Source organism: Bos indicus x Bos taurus, chromosome 16 (genome assembly GCF_003369695.1).
Source record: "Bos indicus x Bos taurus breed Angus x Brahman F1 hybrid chromosome 16, Bos_hybrid_MaternalHap_v2.0, whole genome shotgun sequence".
Classification (NCBI taxonomy): domain Eukaryota; kingdom Metazoa; phylum Chordata; class Mammalia; order Artiodactyla; family Bovidae; genus Bos; species Bos indicus x Bos taurus.
Window position 1 is genome coordinate 17598486 of NC_040091.1, and position 13077 is coordinate 17611562.

The following is a 13077-nucleotide window of genomic DNA, read 5'->3' on the forward strand; positions in this document are numbered from 1 at the left end:
CAAAATATACAGTGAAAATATAGCCACAAAGTCTGTCACCACACTTTTCCTTAAATGTTCACTTTTTCTGACATGGTATGGGAAAATGACAAGTTGTAACTTTAGGCCCTTGGCAGCCACTTCTGGCCACCATGAACTTTACTTTTTCCCTTCAGCTTCAGTTTGTACAATCTCGGTGGACTTCTTAGCATTGAAGGAAATAGGTGCTGCAGTCCATGGGGTCGCTAAGAGTCAGACACGACTGAGCAACTTCACTTTCACTTTTCACTTTCATGCATTGGAGGAGGAAATGGCAACCCACTCCAGTGTTCTTGCCTGGAGAATCCCAGGGACAGTGGGGCCTGGTGGGCTGCCGTCTATGGGGTCTCACAGAGTCGGACACGACTGAAGCGACTTAGCAGCAATAGCAGCATGTTGAGTGTACAGATATTTACAATTGTTATATCTTCTTCTTGGATTGATCCCTTGATCATTAAGTAGTGTCTTCCTTGTCTCTTGCAATTGTCTTTAAAGTTTATCTTGTCTGATATGAGTATTGCCATTCCAGCTTTCTTTTGATTCCCCTTTTCATGGGAGCAACCTAAATGTCTGTCAACAGAGGGATGAATAAAGAAGATATACATACAACAGCATACAATGGAATAAAGGGAACAAAACTGGGTCATTTGTAGAGACTTAGATAGATCTATGGTTTTGGAGAAGACTCTTGAGAGTCCCTTGGACTGCAAGGAGATCCAACCAGTCCATTCTGAAGGAGATCAGCCCTGGGATTTCTTTGGAAGGAATGATGCTAAAGCTGAAACTCCAGTACTTTGGCCACCTCATGTGAAGAGTTGACTCATTGGAAAAGACTCTGATGCTGGGAGGGGTTGGGGGCAGGAGGAGAAGGGGACGACAGAGGATGAGATGGCTGGATGGCATCACTGACTCGATGGACATGAGTCTGGGTGAACTCCGGGAGCTGGTGTTGGACAAGGAGGCCTGGCGTGCTGCGATTCATGGGGTCACAAAGAGTCGGACACAACTGAGCGACTGAACTGAACTGAGATAGACCTAGAGACTGTCATATAGACGAGTAAGTTGGAAAGAGGAAAACAAATATTGTATATTAACACATATATGTGGAATCTAGAAAAATTGCATAGATTATCCTATTTACAAAGTAGAAGTAGAGAAACAGACATAGAGAACAAATTTATGGATACCAAGGGGAAAAGAGGTGAGGTGGGATAGGAGGAATTGGAAGACTGGGATTGGCAAAAAGTGGGGTAGGAGAAATTGGGAGATTGAGATTGACACATATACACTATTGGTAATATGTGCAAAGTAAACAACTGATGAGAACATAATGTATTGCATGGGGAGCTCTACTTAATGCACAGTGGTATCTTAAATGGAAGGAAACCCAAAACAGTGGGGATATATGTATATATGTATAACTAATCCTTTTTGCTGTTCAGTAGAAACTAAAACATTGTAAAGAAACTATATTCCAATAAAAATGAATAAATAAATAAGGGAAAAGGAGTTCTAGAACTATTGGCAGCCAACACCATAGCATCATAAACAAGACTCTGGCAAAAGGGGAGCCAACATTAATTTGCGCCCAACCAAGCGTCCATCCTTTGTCAGAATCAAAGAATGATTTGGGTGGACTTGGCATGCTACAGTACCTTAGTATGTTCTTTTCATCCAGATGGGCTTTTTTCTGAGGTTTTTAAGGAAGCAGGCTGTAAGCAATCAAGGAACTAATCTACTATCAGTGAACAAAAAGCCCCTGCTATAATAAGATGACCACAGGTGCCAGGTGGCTCAAGCAATATGTACCTGTTGTCCTTTTATAATTACTAATAACATCCACTTTGGGTCAAAGATGGGCCATATTAGGTGGTGTTAGAAGACCATTCCAACTGTGCAGTTCTTGTTTAATCGCTAAGTCATGTCCAGCTCTTTGTGACTCCAGGAACTGTGGCCCTACAGGCTCCTCTGTCCATGGGATTTCCCAGGCAAGAACACTGGAATGGGTTGCCTTTTCTTTCTCCAGAGGATCTTCCTGATCCAGGCAGGTAGATTTTTTTTTTTTTTCCTAAACACTGAGCCACCAGGGAAGCCCCATTCCAGCTATCCAGATATAGTCCTACCAGGTAGCAACAACAGCCATTGAAATGTCCATGGGAAGAAGCATGAGACTAGTTAAGGCTTGAAACCAAGGTCTCCTCAAGGTTACCCTTAACAGTGTTACCTAGGGCAATAAGAACAGTAGCAGGAATATGAAATGTATTATTTGTTGATCACCCTAGTGACTCCTGAAGACAGTCTTCCTAGAGCCCTGATGAAGGAATGCCAGGCTGTTATGAGAGGCTGAATGAGAGGGAGAGAAGTTGCCAACTCACCTTTTCAGAGACTAATTTACATACTATATAGGTCTCTACTGGTATCTGAGAGGGTGAGAGTGTTTTTAAAGTTTACCCTTATGAATATTTTGGATTCTGAGCCATGTGAATATAGTATCTACTCAAAAACTACATTTAAATAATATTAAAACAGTACAGAAAAACTCTGGGCTTCCCAGTGGCTCAGCAGTAAATAATCTGCCTGTGATGCAGTTGACCCGGGTCCAATCCCTGTGTCAGGAAGATCCCCTGGAGAAGGAAATGGCAATCCACTCCAGTATTCCTGCCTGAGAAGCCGATGGACAAAGGAACCTGGCAGGCTACAGTCAATAGGGTTGCAAAGAATCAGACATTACTGAAGCAACTGAGCACAGCCACATATACAGTGAAATTCTACATGCTATGAAGAGGAAAACAGTTAACTATGTAATTTTACTGTTCAGTGATTGTATCCGACTTTGTGATCCCATGGACTGCAGCATGTCATGTAATATAGTGTATTTATATTCCAAATAAGTAAGACTTTGTAAAGACTATGAAATGACATAGAAATATAGCTATGTTACAATGTGAAGTGAATAAAATAAACCACATATGTATGTGTATAATACAATTATAACTATTTTTTAAATGTATGTATGAAAACTGGTGGATCATGAGTAAAAATGTAAATAATGACTGTCTCAGTGAAATCACAGGTAGAATTTTCCTAAATTCTGCATTTTCCTAATGTTCTTAAATAATAATATATAGTTTCCATTATGTAAACTCCTCAAAACAATATTTAAATTCCACTTTGTTTTGCACATTTACTAAATGGAATTCAAAGAGACAGTAACCAGATTTCTGTCAAGGTTCTCTCTTCTTTAAATTGTAAATAAAATTTTTAAGTAAATCAAAAAAACTGGAAATAGAACTGCCATACAACCCAGCAATCCCACTGCTGGGCATACACACCGAGGAAACCAGAATTGAAAGAGACATGTGTACCCCAATGTTCATCGCAGCACTGTTTATAATAGCCAGGACAGTGGCTGTTTATAAAAGCCAGTGGTTTATTTCATTCACTTCACATTGTAACATAGCTATATTTCTATGTCATTTCATAGTCTTTACAAAGTTTTACTTATTTGGAATATAAATACACTATATTACATGACATGCTGCAGTCCATGGGATCACAAAGTCGGATACAACCACTGAACAGCAACCTAGATGTCCATCAGCAGATGAATGGATAAGAAAGCTGTGGTACATATACACAATGGAGTATTACTCAGCCATTAAAAAGAATACATTTGAATCAATTCTAATGAGGTGGATGGAACTGGAGCCTATTTTACAGAGTGAAGTAAGCCAGAAAGAAAAACACCAATACAGTATACTAATGCATATATATGGAATTTAGAAGATGGTAGCGACAACCCTGTATGCGAGACAGCAAAAGAGACACAGATGTATAGAACAGTCCTTTGGACTCTGTGGGAGAGGGAGGGTGGGATGATTTGAGAGAATGGCATTAAAACATGTATAATATCATATAAGAAACGAATCACCAGTCCAGGTTTGATGCAGAAGACAGGAAGCTTGGGGCTGGTGCACTGGGATGACCCAGAGGGATGGTATGAGGAGGGAGGTGGGAGGGGGGTTCAGGATGGGGAACACGTGTACACCCGTGGCAGATTCATGTTGATGTATGGCAAAATCAATACAATATTGTAAAGTAAAAAATAATAATAATAATTTAAAAAATTTAAAAAAATAAAATGTATTCATTTAAAAATATCTTTCTTGAAGACTGTGTGTTTTCCTTACAGAGTGGTAACTCTCTTGCTCTCTGGATCAAGTCCTTTGCAGAGTTTCTGCTTGTAATGGGCATTCTGTAAGCATATATCTTTTTTTTTTTTTTTAATGAATGGACTTCATGGAAAATACAGAAGCCATCCAGAGAATTCCATACGTCCCCCATCATAAAATCTACAAAACATTTAACTACATCCATTTTTTTTCTTTGTGTGTGAATGTGTGTGTGTGTCCCTCTTCTCACTCAAAGTGGTCACTCAATATAGGAAATTCCATCACTTTCTATTCCTGTGGCAACCCACTCTATCAATTATCCCTTTCTCTCCTTTGTACTCACTGCCTCTTTCACTCCTGGATCTTTCTGTTTAAATTTCTTTATTCATGGCTCTCCCATCTTCCAAATAAATGAACAAAACCCATCCCTGAAATTCTAAATCTGCCTTCAGCTGCTAGTCAATGTTCCTTTGGGTTCCCGTGCACTCGATGGCTGTACCTGAAACAAATACAGAAAGTTGATCTGAAGAGTGATTTCAGGAAGCCTCAGTGAGAGAACAAGAAGGAAAAATGTGCAATACGAGGGACACCTTTCAGAATTTGTGTCTGAAGAAGGGCATGCTGGAACATTCAACCAGCAGCTCCTGTATCCCTGAGGTCAGGGACTCTCCCAGGGGGTGGTGGGTGGGGGTCGGGCAGGGGGAACTCCTCTGATTGCAGAACCTTGAGTGTTCACTTAGCAGCAGGTAGGGCCCTGACATCACGGAAGGAGGCACTTAGGATAGAAAGCAGAATGACCCATAGCATGTTCTATGGGAACACTCTGCTATTGGCTTCTCAGTCAGCTACAATGTGGGCTCAAGTCAAACCACTCTACTGGTGCACCTCTGACCACTGCCCACTGTTGACTCATTGGACACAAATGGAGTGACATCAATTTGAGAGCATCGAATCTCCAGTGGTCGCCCTCAGTGTAGAGAAGGATGGGGGAGCAATGGTTTAGGAAATACGGTGGCCCAGTGTTCATTTTCCTCACTATTTAGCTCAGTTGTCCACATTTTCCTCATCAAAACAGAATCTTTTCTTTTTTTTTTTTTCCTTTCCATTACTCACAGTTTTCCCATCTCCTCTCAAACTTTCATTGCTGTTTTCTCTGTATTCTTTATATATTCCTCTTCCTCAAAACATTGTAGCTTCTTACATTTCAGTCCTAGGCTCCCAGCCCCTCATTTTCCTTTCTTCTAAGCCTAATGCTGCTTTGGTGCTCTCTAGTTCCATCTATTTACAACCACTTGCTGAACATCTGCCTGTTTCACAAGCCGGCAGTTCCCTAAGGACCACTTCTTTCTTAATCCCACAATAAGACAACACATGAAATATGATGAATCAGGAGATGATGGCTTTGATTCTCTTACTCTGTGGACCTGCCCATGTGCTCAGAGGAGAAAGCACCCACAGGGAAAATAAGGCAGCTCTGTGATTCCTCAGTATACATCTCCATTCTTGCAAAGCACCAAAAGCCATTTGAAGTCCAACTCCAGAACCGTCAAACACCACCTTCAGCAATTAGTGATTAGCAATAAAAAACAATTATTGGCTATATGTTTGGTTACATCAAAGATGGAACAAGTCTATCTTTAAAAGAATGAAAATTTCAATGTAAAAAAGTACTATAAAGTGGTTTCTGAGAAAAAGTTTCTGTCTCATATTTCTTTTAGACATCATAAGCAGGGAAAGTAAGTTCAGATATGCCTGAGGAATGCTGGAGAAGCAAAATTGCTAGTCAGTTAGGAAATAATCAGTTCCCTTCAAAGGAAAACAAGTCTTTTGACACCTCCCTGTGCTCTGATAAATTGTTTGCCTTGGTTATGCTCATGAGGTAAAAAATTAATTAGATTCAATGTGCACATATCATGAGTGAGTGCACTAAGGCAGCATTATATTTTTCCTGAACCTATGTAATATGTTGATGAGTAGGAAGACATGTAAAGATATCAATTTTAAGTTTTTATTGGGGAGTTTTTTCTATAATTAATTTAGATTATATTTAATTAAATATGTAAAGCAATGAATTTGAAGCCACCAATGGACTATTTGTGCGTATGAAAGCAGAGTCTAGAAATAGCTAAGCCAACATTAATATTGTTGTCATGATTTATTAATTTAATGTTCTAATGATTCATTAAAACTCTTCTAACCAGCCTCTGTCATCAATCAACAAATATTTACAAAACAGCTATTAGGTATGTTCATGCTCCCACTCTGCTATAAAATAATACAGGAAAGCAAAGACAACAAGACCCAATTAATTTCAGAGAGAAAACTAATAAAAATGTTTTAATTATTTAGCTTGGGTATAGATTAACTGTGGTCTTAGAAAAACAAACAAACAAACTGCTTTAGAGTTTACTTCAGGTACTTCCAAGACATTCATGAACAAAACTGCTAATTAATGCAGCTGCCATACAAGGAATAAGAGGGATTGGAGAGGGGGGAAAAACAGAATAAACATGTTTTTCAATTCTTAAGAAAACCTCAGTTTCTGAAGAAATCTATTGTTTTGCCTCTTCTTTTGCTCTGACTGAAATGATGACTTCTTCATAATTTAGTCTCATATCTTGACTAGAGACAAAATTCAAACAGACTTTTGTTTCACATGACACGATATAAGCATTTTAAGACATGAAAAGACTCAGGCCTGTGATGATTGTTTCCTCCGACAATGTGATTGTTATACCGATTTCTTTCCCAAAAGTGTCTTTCTTTAATTGACTATCCCAACAACAGTATTTATTTTATTTGTAAATAGAATATATTATTATATTCAAAACCAAAGATTATGGCATAATTGTATAGTATATTGGGTAAAAGCATTAGTTAATTTAACCTCTATCATATCCATGTAAAAGTGCTATAATAAAAATAACCTCCAAAAAAGTATAGACTTTAATGATTTAAAGATGTCTTATATTTACCTAGAATATTGCATCTCTTTAATAATTATTATATAAAATATCCTGTATAAGTTAAATAAGCAGGGTAACAATATACAGCCTTGACATACCCCTTTTCCTATTTGGAACCAGTCTGTTTTTCCATGTCCAGTTCTAACTGTTGCTTCCTGACCTGCATACAGGTTTCTCAAAAGGCAGATCAGGTGGTCTGGTATTCCCATCTCTTTCAGAATTTTCCACAGTTTATTGTGATTCACACAGTCAAAGGCTTTGGCATAGTCAATAAAGCAGAAATAGATGTTTTTCTGGAACTCTCTTGCTTTTTCCACGATCCACAGGATGTTGGCAATTTGATCGCTGGTTCCTCTGCCTTTTCTAAAACCAGCTTGAACATCTGGAAGTTCACAGTTCACATATTGCTGAAGCCTGGCTTGGAGAATTTTGAGTATTACTTTACTAGCTTGTGAAATGAGTGCAATTGTGCAGTAGTTTGAGCATTCTTTGGCATTGCCTTTCTTTGGGATTGGAATGAAAACTGACCTTTTCCAGTCCTGTGGCCACTGCTGAGTTTTCCAAATTTGCTGGCATTTTGAGTACAGCACTTTCACAGCATCATCTTTCAGGATTTGAAATAGCTCAACTGGAATTCCATCACCTCCACTAGCTTTGTTCATAGCGATGCTTTCTAAGGCCCACTTGACTTCACATTCCAGGATGTCTGGCTCTAGGTGACTGATCACACCATCGTGATTATCTGGGTCATGAAGATCTTTTTTGTATAGTTCTTCTGTTTATTCTTGCCACCTCTTTTTAATATCTTCTGCTTCTATTAGGTCCATACCATTTCTGTCCTTTATCAAGCCCATCTTTGTATGAAATGTTCCCTTGGTATCTCTAATTTTCTTGAAGAGATCTCTAGTCTTTCCCATTCTGTTGTTTTCCTCTATTTCTTTGCACTGATCGCTGAGGAAGGCTTTCTTATCTCTTCTTGCTATTCTTTGGAACTCTCCATTCAGATGCTTATATCTTTCCTTTTCTCCTTTGCTTTTTGCTTCTCTTCATTTCACAGCTATTTGTAAGGCCTCCTCAGACAGCCATTTTGCTTTTTTGCATTTCTTTTCCATAGGGATGGTCTTGATCTCTGTCCCCTGTACAATGTCACAAACCTCCATCCATAGTTCATCAGGCACTCTATCTATCAGATCTAGTCCCTTAAATCTATTTCTCACTTCTACTGTATAATCATAAGGGATTTGATTTAGGTCATACCTGAATGGTCTAGTGTTTTTCCCTGCTTTCTTCAATTTAAGTCTGAATTTGGCAATAAGGAGTTCATGATCTGAGCCACAGTCAGCTCCCAGTCTTGTTTTTCCTGACTGTATAGAGCTTCTCCACCTTTGGCTGCAAAGAATATAATTAATCTGATCTCGAAAGCTGAGCACTGAAGAATTGATGCTTTTGAACTGTGGTGTTGGAGAAGATTCTTGAGAGTCCCTTGGACTGCAAGGAGATCCAACCAGTCCATCCTAAAGGAGATCAGTCCTGGGTGTTCATTGGAAGGACTGATGCTAAAGCTGAAACTCCAATATTTTGGCCACCTCATGCAAAGAGTTGACTCATTGAAAAAGACCCTTATTCTGGGAGGGATTGGGGGCAGGAGGAGGAGGGGATGACAGAGGATGAGATGGCTGGATGGCATCACTGACTCAATGGACATGAGTTTGGGTGAACTCCAGGAGTTGGGGATGGACAGGGAGGCCTGGCGTACTGCAATTCATGGGGTCGCAAAGTCAGACACGACTGAGCAACTGAACTGAAGTAAAAATATCCTAAACCATGAAACTATATTTTATATTTTAAACAATATAAAGACAAAATCACTAACTAACTTAAAAAGCAAAACTTTCAACAGGAACCCTTTTGTGCCAGTGCCAAAAATTCCTGGTGATGCTTCTTCCACTTGTGAATAAATGAAATTGGTAGAACTGTTAGTAGGATGCACATAAGACAGGGCTCAATTATAGAAACAGGGAGGAAAAAAATCCACAAAGCATGAGAATGTCCTTAGTATCTTGATCCTGCATCAACTTATAAGAGCATTTGCCTTTGGGTGCCCCAAATGAGAAAATCAATGCTATAACAGTATATCATCATTATGATGTGATGGACTTTGTGTGGATTTGGTTAAGCTATTGTCTACAGTTTTCAAATACTAATCAAATCAAATACTAATCCAGCTGTTGCTATGAAGGTAATTTGAAGATGTGATTAAAATTCATAACCAATTGACTCTAAGTAAGGGAGATTATTATCTCTTACCTGTTTATGATGTATAAAAGCCAAACATGAGAGAGCTATTATCTTAGATAATCTGGGTGGACCTGATTCAATCAGGTGAAAGGCCTCTAGAATCACTGCCAAAACTTCCCTGATAAAGAACAGATTTCACCTGTGAATAATAGTTTCCATTCATGCCCAAGAATTCTAGCCTTGTCTGGATTTTGAATTTGCTTAGCCAACCCCCACAAATGCTCAAAGAAATTCCTTGCAGTGAATCTTTTAATACATATCCTGCTGGTACTGCTTCTCTGTTGAACCTCTGACAACTCTTCATTATCCTGCCTGTAGAGGCGAAGGCCAGGCACCTCGGGAAAGGCAGTGGTGAACAGGTGGTTTCCAGGGAGACAAGCCACATTGCGCCTCCCAACATGGAGCTTCAAACTTAGCTTGAACCTCTGAAACTCTTCAAGGAGAAAGAACACTCAGAGAATACTGAAAAAATAGGCTGGGTAATGTATAATCATTTTTCAATGTTATGTTGAGTCAGAAAAAAGAGAACTTTGAAAAATGTTTCTGACTGATGTCTCTATAGAGTTCTGGGCCTCTTGCTCACTCGTTTATAAAAAACTAACCTATTCATTTACTGGGGCCTGGCAAGGAGAAAGGCAATTCTCCTGAACCTAGGTCAATAAATCCTTGAAAATCTTTCCATTTTATAAAACGTAGGTGACCTCACATATTAAAAATGCATTTATTTTCTACATGGGTTATTTGTATTTCATCATTAAATTCCTTTGAATAAGCTATTTCTCAACTGCAATCTTCACCTATACTTAAACTGATTTCTCACACACATACATATATATCTATACCTATGAGAATATACATATGGTTATGCAATTTGGCAAATACGTGTATTTGAGAAATTACACTGGGGTTAAAGATTGTGTTCTCCATCATGATTATGTGCTCTATCATAAAACCTATGGCCGAAGTATGGATAATAAACTGATTTATACGTGTGAAAATATTTGAAATTTCATTGCACCTGTCTTATAATATCCCTTTCTCGAGACTAATGATATAAAAATTCAGGATTAAAGATCAAAGCTCATAAATCATAAACAAAATGATGCCTGTTTTTCTTCTTATAAATCATTTATCTGAAACCTCAAGTATAACAGAGCACTAGATCAATCCATCATGCCTGAAGTTAAATACAACATTGGTTTCCAAGGATATGCACAGTTTTAGAACTCTGAAGAAGTTAATTAATTTTCTTCCCAGGTATTTGAGAATACAACCAACAACAGGGTAATCAGTGAAAGGAATTTACTAGATCATCTTGATTTTTATTTTAATGAGGTGGAAATGGAAAGCAGAGAGGTAGGCCACTGACCTATGAAATAGGAGCAGACTCCCAACCTGGGAATTGTGTTGTCGTGAGTCGTATAAAATAACAAAGTTTGTTACTAAGCAACTATTTCCCATGGTCTGAAGTCCTTGGACTATATTTAACTTGAGCATATTTTAAGGGTAGAATAAATGATTTTTGCCTGAGTTTGGATCTGGCAAATAAAAATCTCAAAGTTTAGGAAGGAGAAAGAAGAGGGAGGTGAGAAGAAAAAGAGAGAAGGGACAGAGAACATGAGGTGGAGGAGAAATTCAGTGCTGATTCCTAAAACTTGGCCTAACTCTAATAAAACATTTCAAAACTCCCTTTATTTCTGTTCCCTGCCTCTTCTTTGATCCCTTTTTTCAGTCAAGTGAGTAACACTTGTGCTCTCAATAACACTGTCCTTCAGCCACTACCAAGTGTAGCTTCCTAAACCATACAGGTGACACAACTCTAAAAAATAAAGACTGAGGTGCCCTAGGCAAGAGGGATGGGGATGCAGCTGCTGCTGCTGCTGCTGCTGCTGCTGCTGCTGCTGCTAAGTCACTTCAGTCATATCTGACTCTGTGTGAACCAATAGATGGCAGCCCACCAGGCTCCCCTGTCCCTGGGATTCTCCAGGCAAGAACACTGGAGTGGGTTGCCATTTCCTTCTCCAATGCATGAAAGTGAAAAGTGAAAGTGAAGTCCCTCAGTCGTATCTGACTCTTAGCAACCCCATGGACTGCAGCCTACCAGGCTCCTCCATCGATGGGATTTTCCAGGCAAGAGTAGCGGAGTGGGGTGCCATTGCCTTCTCCAAGGGATGGGGATGGGGAGGCTTAAAAGGGAGAGATATATGTTAAATATTACATTTCACTCAAGAGGGAGAGATATATGTATACATATAGCTGATTCACTTCATTGTACAGCAGAAACTAACACAACATTGTAAAGCACTTATACTCCAATTAAAAAATAAGGTAAAAAATCAAATGCCTGTTAACATCTTAAAATCTGTGACTTACAAAAAGTATTGCAATTTTAAGAAAAGTGTAGAGACAGAGTTTGGGGACAGAGGAAGATACCTATGCATTAATAGTTGGCACAGCCTACAAGCCATTTATGTATTTATTACTTCATTTTGTTTATTTAATAAACATTTAAGTGTGGTGTTGGAGAAGACTCCTAAGAGTCCCTTGGACTGCAAGGAGATCCAACCAGTCCATTCTGAAGGAGATCAGCCCTGGGATTTCTTTGGAAGGAATGATGCTAAAGCTGAAACTCCAGTACTTTGGCCACCTCACGTGAAGAGTTAACTCATTGGAAAAGACTCTGATGCTGGGAGGGATTGGGGGCAGGAGGAAAAGTAGACGACAGAGGATGAGAGGCATCACCGACTCGATGGACGTGAGTTTGAGTGAACTCCCGGAGTTAGTGATGGACAGGGAGGCCTGGAGTGCTGTGATTCATGGGGTTGCAAGAGTCGGACACGACTGAGTAACTGAACTGAACTGAACTGAACTAAGTGCTTCTGCCCTTAAAAGGCTCTGTGTCGTATCAATTTTACCAACATTTCCCTTCTCCTTTCAGTGTCTCATTTCTACTGCAGAACCCTATAGACTCGAAAGATCTCTGAGCCTCGTATTTGCTTTTTCCCTTGTTTCCACAATGGTGGAATTTCAGTGGAAGCAGTGGCTCCTTGTACTAAATGACAAGCAGGAATTTGTAGGAGGGGTTGAGAGGAACCTCACCTGTTACTCCCCATTAATAGGTGTTCCTGGCAAGCTAACTAGGTCAGAAGACTTACATAAAAATTTAATTAACTGGTAAATCAGGTGAACAAAGATCAAGCTGGATATTTTAAGACCTTGAAGAAAAAGCGAATTAATTACTGCACAGAGCTCTCTATCAAAGAGCTGCTAGTTCATATAACCAAATTGAGTTCATGGGGCCCCAATATTTTTGCCCCATAAGAGACAGAGACCCCTGCCCTCACCATGAGTCATGGCTTTAGATGAGAATTTTTCTATGAAATCAACTGCATTTATCAACTTATGATGACTTTATCACTTTTATTAATCAAACACATCTACAACTGCTAATCAGAATTTCTGATAGACTCTTTGCAATCAGGAGCCTATGCAGCCCAAATTATAAGAAATTACCTTAGTCCCTGATACATGTTGTTCTCACCAAAAACAACTACACTGATTGTGATAGTCTAATATTAGAAAATGTGTATTTATCCCCAAAATTCAAATTCCACTCAATTTTG